The sequence below is a fragment of the Podarcis cretensis genome (assembly GCF_951804945.1).
Source record: "Podarcis cretensis genome assembly, chromosome: 17".
In the NCBI taxonomy this organism is placed as follows: Eukaryota; Metazoa; Chordata; class Lepidosauria; order Squamata; family Lacertidae; genus Podarcis; species Podarcis cretensis.
The window spans coordinates 19,399,541-19,408,910 of record NC_137187.1 but is presented as its reverse complement, the minus strand read 5'-3'; the positions used below and the strand labels follow the sequence as shown (position 1 = coordinate 19,408,910).

General features: G+C 41.8%; 1 long non-coding RNA gene across 1 annotated transcript; it reads right to left on the bottom strand.

Moving 5' to 3' along the window:
* Window positions 1-557: 557 nt before the first annotated feature.
* On the bottom strand, window positions 558-6,654 carry LOC307206553. The gene is made up of 3 exons (XR_013834330.1): window positions 6,551-6,654; window positions 2,065-2,123; window positions 558-836 (listed from the first exon to the last, which is right to left on the bottom strand). It is a non-coding gene; the product is annotated as an uncharacterized lncRNA (long non-coding RNA).
* Between the last annotated feature and the right edge of the window lie 2,716 nt (window positions 6,655-9,370).

Sequence of the window (9,370 nt, the reverse complement as noted above, 5' to 3'; positions counted from 1 at the left end):
TTGCAGCATTCTGAGTGCCTCCTCAAAAAGGTCTGGTTAGTGAATGTTGCAAATATCCCCAAATATTCAAGTGTTTAATTTTCTCCCATTGAGATAAATGTGACGGATGTGCCAGATTGTGCCTGGTGGCAGTTAATACTAAAAATATTCAGACGTGTGCTGCAGCCATAAACTGCAAATAATGAGATATTATTTTACTATTTATAGATGTCTTGAGCTACATAAAATCCTTCCTTCTTTGAGTGGGACCACGAATATAAATACACTGACTCATAAAAAGTTGTGCTTTTTCACGGTGCTGTAAAGCTTTTCTGAAGTAATAAAATGCAATCCGTTTGAGAGGGGATGGAAATCCATTTGAAATCCATGCAATAAATTTGTAGATGGGAATTACAGAACAATAATTTCCTAACATATTGCGGAATGAAATGTACATAATTTTGATTATTTGGGAACAGTAGGTGTCACTGTAATCATTAAACTGAAAGTAAGTTTCTTCATAAAGTACATAGTACCTTTTATATTCTCTATGGCCTGAGTTGATTTAAGAAGACCACCAGGTTGAGGGGCTTTATTTAGGCAATAAATATACATTTGTTCTTCATTTGTTTCATGAAGTCCATACACCATTCTTCAAAGCAGTGCTTTGTGTAGTTAGCATGCTACTCTCCCTTAGTCTTTGGATTGCAATCTTGTGTTGCTGTTCATTCTACAGCTTCTATCCATTTGTATTGTAGTTGTTGCAGTGGCGGCTCCAGAATAAAATATTGGCATGTGACACAGAAAGAGCAAAAGGCATTTCTGGAGCGGCCTGCTTTGTCCAATATGTCAGGTTTCTGAAAGAAAGCATCAGTTATCAGTCAAATCAATGCTCCCATCTGAAACATATTTTCTCTGAAGTAAGTCCCTATTTATTTTAACATAGGTATATTTCTTACAGCCTTATTTACATTTCCAGTCTATGATTTCATCTAAAATCTATTATTATTATTATTATTATTATTATTATTATTATACCTTCCCTTCCTTCCAAAGCAGCCCATTGGCTGAGGGCCTTTATTTGGCATAAATAAACATTTGTTATTCCTTTTTTAAAAAATGAAATCCAGACAGCTTTCTTCAAGGTGGGGTTACATGATGAAAGTACCTTTCCTTCAGTTGTGGTCCAGCAATGGAGAGGGAGGCTGGGGAGTAAACTAAGTTCATCGTCCCCACTGGTTGCTGAGTATTTGCTCCTGCCTGGGAAGACTTATTTCTTCCTAATCATATGTGGGGAGGGAGGAATATTGCACTACCAGCAGGTGGTTGTGACTCGTGAGGGTAATAAGTGGGCTTTGAAAGCTGGGACATTCCTGCTTCTGAGTTTCCCCTCATATTTTTAATAAGAGATTTGTGCCATGCTGATAACTTACTTAAGCAGAATGACAGCTACAGAAACATACAAAATTGCCTTGTATTGTTGACCCTTCTAGTTCAGAATTGCTTACATGGGCTGGACAAGGCCTTTCCAGGATGTCAGATAGGAGTATTTCCAAGCTTTACCTGAAAATGCTGAGAGTTGAAACTGAGAGTTTCTGTATGCAAAGGACTTCCTCTGTCATTTTCTCCGGAAGTTAATTCTCCATCCCATGCTGCATGCTTGGCATGCATTAAGAAAAAGGTAAAGGACCCCTGACAATTAAGTTCAGTCACAGACGACTCTGGGATTGCGGTGCTCATCTCGCTTTACAGGCCAAGGGAGCTGACGTTTGTCCGCTTCCACAGACAGTTTTTCTGGGTCATGTGGCCAGCATGACTAAGCCGCTTCAGGTGAAACCAGAGCAGTGCACGGAAACATTGTTTACCTTCCCGCCGGAGTGGTATCTATTTATCTACTTGCATTTTCAATGTGCTTTCAAACTGCTAGGTTGGCAGGAGCTGGCACCAAGCAATGGGAGCTCACTCTGTCATGGGGATTTGAACCACTGACCTTCTGATTGGCAAGCCCAACAGGCTCAGTGGTTTAGACCACAGCGCCACCCATGTCCCTTGGCATGCATTAGGAGTGACTAAAAGTTCCCTCACCTTCCCTCCGGTGATCTTCGTTTTGTCATTTCCTGTTTCTTGCCATGAGCATGCACAGCCTAGAGAGTTCAGAATATGCGAAGGTAATTTCACTCATTTGCTTCTGTGTACTGGACATGTATTTATTTTTTAATGAGTATTTATAACCTGCTTGTCATTAAATAGTTCAATCCCATAGTGGGGAAACAATTAAAAAATATATACAGGGGGTGAAATAGTTAAAAAATAAATGCAAAAACTACAGAATGCATACCAACAAATCCAATAAATAGCAAACAAACAGCTCTGTCATAAAACAAACTAAACTAAACAGCAACTGAATGTACAATTAAAAGTACTTTAATAAATGTAAAGTGCATATTTGGTTTGTTTGGTCTTTTTGGCGCTACTGAGGCATTGCTTTTCTGCAGTTGTCTGGAAGCAGAACTGGGACTTAATATAGTGCAATGTTCAGTGCTATTTTTTTAGAAAAAGAAGTTCTGGAACTCTCTGTGAACGCCTCCATTGTTCTCTTATAATGGCAGCAGTGTCCACCTGAGAGGTGCCAGAACTGAGTTCCAGTGAGTTCCGGCTAGAAAAAAGCCCTGGCAATCTTACCCAGCAATTAGTGATGGACAAGCTCCCCTCGGCTCACATCAGATTGGCAAAGAAAGCAATTGAGCTATTTATTTCCAAATGGTTACATAGCTCAGTTCATTGCTGAACCAGTCTGGGCAGCTGTTCAAGGCAGACCTCAGCAAGGAAAGGATTCAGCTTTGAAGAGTAGGCCCAAGAAAATTTGGAGTCAGAGCCATCAGCCCACCTCTTGTGGGGGATCCTCTTGGCCAAAAGGTCTGGCTTTGCAAAGCAATAGATAATATCTACTGTACATTGCTTTCATAGGGAGCTGAACTGGAGAGTTGACCCTGGAGAAAATGGAGTACGAAGACCTTGGACTTTGAGGGTTCCCTGCAGAGGAGGTCTTTGGCCCCTTACTCAGATTTACTGGAATCAGTTCTTTCATTCCACGCTTCACCTAGCACCTTTGCTTCATACAGCCACCTAGCAAAGCAACAGACATTTCTCCAGGAGCAGCCAGCAAGGAAGGGTCAGCAACATACACTGGGGGATATATGGAGTGAAGAGCATCCCCTGTGGTAGGTGGGATTTTGCCTCAAGTTCCAGTTTTCCCGAGAGCAGCTCTTTAGCTGGGAAGTCTTCTCCAGCTCAGATCCAAAGGGCTTCAAGTGCTCACCAATCCTTTAGGGCGGTACTCCTCCAACATGGGTCTCTAGCTGCTTTTGGACTACAATTCCCATCATCCCTGACCACTGGACTTGCTAGCAAGGGATGATGGGAGTTGTAGTCCAAAACTGCTGGAGACCCAAGTTTGGGAAACACTGCTTTAGGGCAGGAGTTGGCAACCTTTTTCAGCCATGGGCCGGTCCACCGTTCTTCAGACCATGTGGTGGCCGGACTATATTTTGGAAGAAAAAAAATGAACAAATTCCTATGCCCCACAAATAACGCAGAGATGCATTCTACTCATGTTAAATCTCCAGGCAGGCCCCACAAATAACCCAGAGATGCATTTTAAATAAAAGGACACATTCTACTTATGTAAAAACATGCTGATTCCCGGCCTGTCCATGGGCTGGATTAAGAAGACGATTGGGCCGCATCTGGCCCATGAGCCTTAGGTTGCCTACCCCTGCTTTCAGGTGACCAATACTAAGCTCCATTTCCAGTCCTGAGCCTGACCATCAATGCTTGTTCTCATGGCCAAGATCCTTCTCTACTGTTTACTCAGAATTAAACTCCATTCATCAAAGCTGGGAGACAGCTTCATCTCACTGCTTCAGTGGCAATACATCCTGAGATATTGGAAATGACAGCTCAAGGAATATTGTGAAGGAAATTTTAATTAACTACTCATTTATTTGGGTGTAAACAAGTCCTGGAAATGAAGGACTAATGGGGGACAATCTGGGTGTGTGTGTGGGAGACTGCATAAGTTGCCCCTTAGATGCACCTTGGGTGAAACAGCCACTGCAGATGAACCCCAAGCACAGCATTCTCTTTGGGGAGACAATAAAAGCATAGCAGAAGTATCCTGCAAAGCAAGCAAGAAAGCCCAATTGCTGTTCCTAGAATTGAAAAGCAAAGTGTTTGAACTGAGCCATGGCTAAAACCAGAAGCATCCAGATGAAGTGGTAAAGCTAGGAAAAGAAAGACAATTTATCCTCGTTCTGCTTCGTGCTGGGCTCTAAGGTTAGCCAAATAATCCTTCTCCGGTTTTGACTTTTGTCAACTAGGCCTCTTCCAATTAAAACACAAAAAAACCTGAGGTTGCCTGAGAGACTCTCCGCAGGCAGCTTATTTCTCTCACATACAGGAGAGCTCCCATCAATCAGCCCCAGTGCACCCTCTCATTTCTGCTGACTCCAACAACTGCTCAGCCGAGTCTCTGTGATAATGGGCCAACATCCAGCTCTGAGTGTGACTCACAAGTGACACGTCTCAAACGCCTTCAGAAAGGAACCTTGGATGCAGTGCAATTAACCTAATCTATTCTTCACGCAACTTTTCAGTTACAGACTCGGACAGACACTCTGATATGAAACTCATTGCTCAGACGTATATCCTCCTGAAATCTCAGGACTTAATTGAGGACAATCTGTGCAACATTTAGGGTGGAATTGCCTCACAGAAAGTAAAGAGAGGATTTAAGGCAAAAACTAGTCATCATTCTATATTACGCTCCAATACATAAATATCTTAAAATCTTGGTTATGTCTATTTCACTGAATCTTACAATCTCCAGTACTATATGAGTGTATACTTGATGTTCCCAAACTCCTCTTTTGGTTATTATCAGTAATGTCTGTTGCATCAATGTACTTCTTTACAGCTCCATGATATGGAAAGAGATTTGTCAAAGGTTATCCAGTGAACTTTATGACTGAGCAGAGTTTTTTTAATCCAAAAAGGGGTCTCTTAATCCATGACATCACAGATGACTAGTGTATTTGGTGGAGAGATTTCACTTCCTAATGTGTGTATTCAGGATAATAATAAAGAATTTGAATTTCTGTTACATGTCCTAGGAACTCTTGCACATTCTGTAGTTGCACTAGGAAACCTCAGGTTTGCAATTAAATCAGGCTAACAATATCACCCCAGGCTAACTATATCACCTTCCCTTACAGGGTGATTATGCTTATACTGTAATAAAAACCCCAACAGAAGTTTGAAGAAAGGAGCAGTCCCAGACCAAACAGGAAGCACCTTTCATTTCTATGGCAGGAGATGGCTCTCTTCATATCCATCCATCCATCAATCAATCAATCTTTATTGCGGTCAAAGACCAGACAGCAAAATTAACGACAGCAACATACACTTCAGCTCTCTTAGTACTATTGGCACTAATTGAGGTGCTAGCATGTGATCTGGCACAGGTGCCGACTCCCTGGGGGCCCCAGCACCCACAAAATTCCCCATGAAGGGGCCAGGCACACACAACTTTCAGCACCAGGGCCATGCATGCTGCATGGCACCCACAGCCTCGGGCCCCCACAGTTGCAGGACCAAGGGGGCACGCCTGTGATCTGGAGCTTCACAAGTTGGTCTGGCTATATACCCTTGCTGCTTTGCTTGCTTGTTTTAAGGCTATCCATTCACCTTCCACAGCAATGCAGTACGCACCTCGTATGTATGTATGTATGTATGTATGTATGTATGTATGTTTAAGTCTGTCTCAACCATGATGTCACATTCAGACTGTAAAGCTAGCCTCATCTCCTTATATAATAATAATATTACAATACCTTTTTATTTATATGCCACCCTTCTGATGGGGTTGCCCCAGTCACTCTGAGTGGTTTCCAACAGATTAAAACATCAAACACAGTAAAATATCAAAATATACAGGAGGTTTTCTAAAGGTTATATAGTTACTCATCTCTTTGATGTCTTCTAATAGTCACATAGCTGTTTATCTGTTTGATGTCTGATGGGAGGGCATTCTGCAGAGCGGGTGCCACTACTGAGAAGGCCCTCTGCCTGGTTCCCTGTAATCTCACTTCTAGCAGTGAGGGAACAGCCAGAAGGCCCTCAGAGCTGGACCTCAGTGTCTGGGCTGAATGATGGGGGTGGAGATGCTCCTTCAGGTATACAGGGCACCAGCACTTTAGGCACCAGGATTTTAAATTGTGCTCAGAAGTGAGCATAAAACATGGGGATGGAATTATCATTACAATGATGTTATCAATTTTTTTTTTAAAAAAAGATACCTTATCTGGAAAAGCCACTGGTAAGTGGGAATAAGGGAGAATTCATCTTTTACCAGATCTTTCCACCACAGACATCTGCAAGCCACAGAATGATATTGAAACCCAGATCTCAGGAGATCTAGGAATTCTACACTACTAGTGCTTTTTTGCATGGCTTCAAGTTGCATTGGCTGCCATTTCAGAACACACATGTTTATTTAAAAAATAATAATCACCTTTTTGCAGCCATCGTTCTCCATCTGCTGCTCCTTGGACTCTCCCTATTTTAGCTAAAGGGCTCCTTCATCTTGTTCATTACATGGTCCCTGGTTGGCTGATGTCACAGCGCCACGTAGGATGAAGTCATTGAAGACATACAAAGCTATCCTATTGTCTTCACAATAGAAAGGGGGAGACACATCCCCATTGCCCAGGCAACCAGGCCAGCCCCCTTGTTTTTCCCTGTCTTTCCCTGCTCTTCTGGTAGCTTCATGGCCCACCAGTGTCATCTAGCAGCACTTTTCACCCTGATTCACTTTTACTTCCTTAGAGTTACTTACGACAAGATGGGGTTGTGCATCAGCTTATGTCCTGCCTTCCCTTGCATCAGCTATATTCTTGCATATAGATTTGTACCTTTTTTGTGGGGGGAGTTGCAAACATTACTGAAAGGGGTGTCTTGGACACAGGGAAGGATGTTCCCCTAACTTCCCCCTATTCTAGGCTCATCACCAGCCAATATTTGGCTAAAAATTTCAGCCCGCAAAAGTAAAAATGGCGTAGGTGCTGGTTTCACAACACCACAGAATTAAATCAATTAGTCAAAGCCAGTTCTCAGCATTTTGTCATTCTCAGTGTTCCATCACATCATCACATGCTAGATCACAAAGAAAGTGGCCTTGGGATGATGATATTTGTACCCCACCCATCTGACTGGGTTGCCCCAGCCATTCTGGGCAGCTTCCAGCATATACAAAAACATTATAAAACAATAAAAACTTCCCAATACAGGGCTGCCTTCAGATGTCTGCTAAAGGTTGTATAGTTACTTATCTCCTTGACATCTCATGGGAGGGCATCTCACTGGGAGGGCACCACTACCAAGAAGGCCCTCTGCCTGGTTCCCTGCAACTTCACTTCTTGCAGTGAGGGAACCAGTAGAAGAACCTTGGAGGTGGACCTCCGTGTCCGGGCTGAATGATGGGGGTGGAGATGCTCCTTCAAGTATACAGGGTGGAGGCTGTTTAGGGCTTTAAAAGTCAGCACCAGCACTTTGAATTATACTCAGAAACGTACTAGGAGCAAGTGTGGGTCTTTCAGAACTGGTGTTATATGGTCCTGGCGGCTGCTCCCAGTCACCGGTCAGATGAAATTATGCAATTATGATTCTACATAGGTGGGGTCACCAGGGTGAAGGAGAAGGTTTCGCTTCCACTCCAATAGAGTCTCCAAGCATATCTTTTTCTTCCCTGTACCAGAATCATTGCCATCCACTTCTGTGGTGAAAAGTAAAATGTTTGGGAACATGGTTATTGAGAGGGTAAAACATTCTTTCTCATCCTCCAGTACAGGCAGGGGCCGATATACTATAAAACTAAGGAAGATTAAGCTTCAGAGACCCTAATTGTGGAGGTGACTCAGAAGTGATTTTCATCCACATTGCTTTTTAAAAATTGGGTCCACAATCCCAAAGTTTGAGAGTCAGTAGCATAGATGTTGTAAAAGCTGTTGCAAAGGGGCCCCCATACCAGCTCAAGATTGAAGGCCCCCAAAGTGTAAGTCCGCAGCTGCTGACAGGATTCCCCCACAAGGCTGCATTAGGTCCCTGTGTGCAGACTGTACAGAAATATAGTGCATTCCTCAAAGGACCTTGCAACATAACTCCTCATGTATTATTTTCTTCATACATATGTGTACACGTAACCTTGTACTAAGGATGGAGGAAAACTTCAGTTCAGTTTGCATTTTAATGCAAATCTGACTAATTTGTGCTCCCTGAAACAACATGGGTATCCTTCAAAATTAACAGTTGTCTGAATTTTGCAATACAAAATTCTCCCATCAAAAATGTGTCCAAAAATGCATGCATTATGGGGAATGTATGACTAAATATGCATATGTTGGTGAAAACAACATGCAAAAATGCATTCTAGAGGCCAAAATTGCTTGCCAAAATGTGTATATTATGAGCAATGTGCACTAAAATGCCAAAAAAAATATTTCGAGGGCTTCTCTTTTTTAAAAAATACAAACCTATGCTGAAATTTCAGGAGCCGAAGTTCAGACTGGGAAACTGAGAGAAATTGGAATTGACGGATTCATCCATCCCTCGCTTGGAGCCAAAGTTCATAGTTTAGTAATTATTTATTGTAATTGTTAAGAATGAATTTCTGTTTAATTATTATTTGCTGATATTTTGAGAGTTCATTCTATTGTGTACTATTATATTCTAATATATTATTGAATATCACTTTATTTGATATGTTGTTCCATTGTATTCTGGCTTTTTGTGTTGGATCAGATTATCTTAAGGTGTATGTCCTTTTCTGTATATTTTCTGTATACACAAATTAATTTGTGGTATGTAAATTTAAAATGACGTGAAAATGAAATGAAATGCACCATAACTTATGGAAAAGCTTCATGAAGTCGTGCAGTGGATCCAATCCATAGTCTGTAATAGAAAGGCATCAATGTATTATTTTACTACCATACGTTTACCATCATATACACCCCTCATAATGTACACAGAGGGAATTAGGAACAGAGATGAGGTGCAGAACTAGGTCACTGAGCATTCACTGTAGGTTTCAAAACACTGACCCAGATACTAATCTGTTGAATTCTACTACAAATCCTTGGTAGTTTAAGCATATTTTCACAGAATTAGCAAACAGAAATTGGCACTCAATTTCTCCCATTTCTTCTCTTGAGTCAACAGCAGTAAATCGACAAGCCAAAACGAAACAGTTCCACATTATAAAAGAGGAAAGTACCCCTTGGAGACTCAAGAAACCCCATAAAATGTAGTAAATGAGCCTCTACTTTTGCTATAT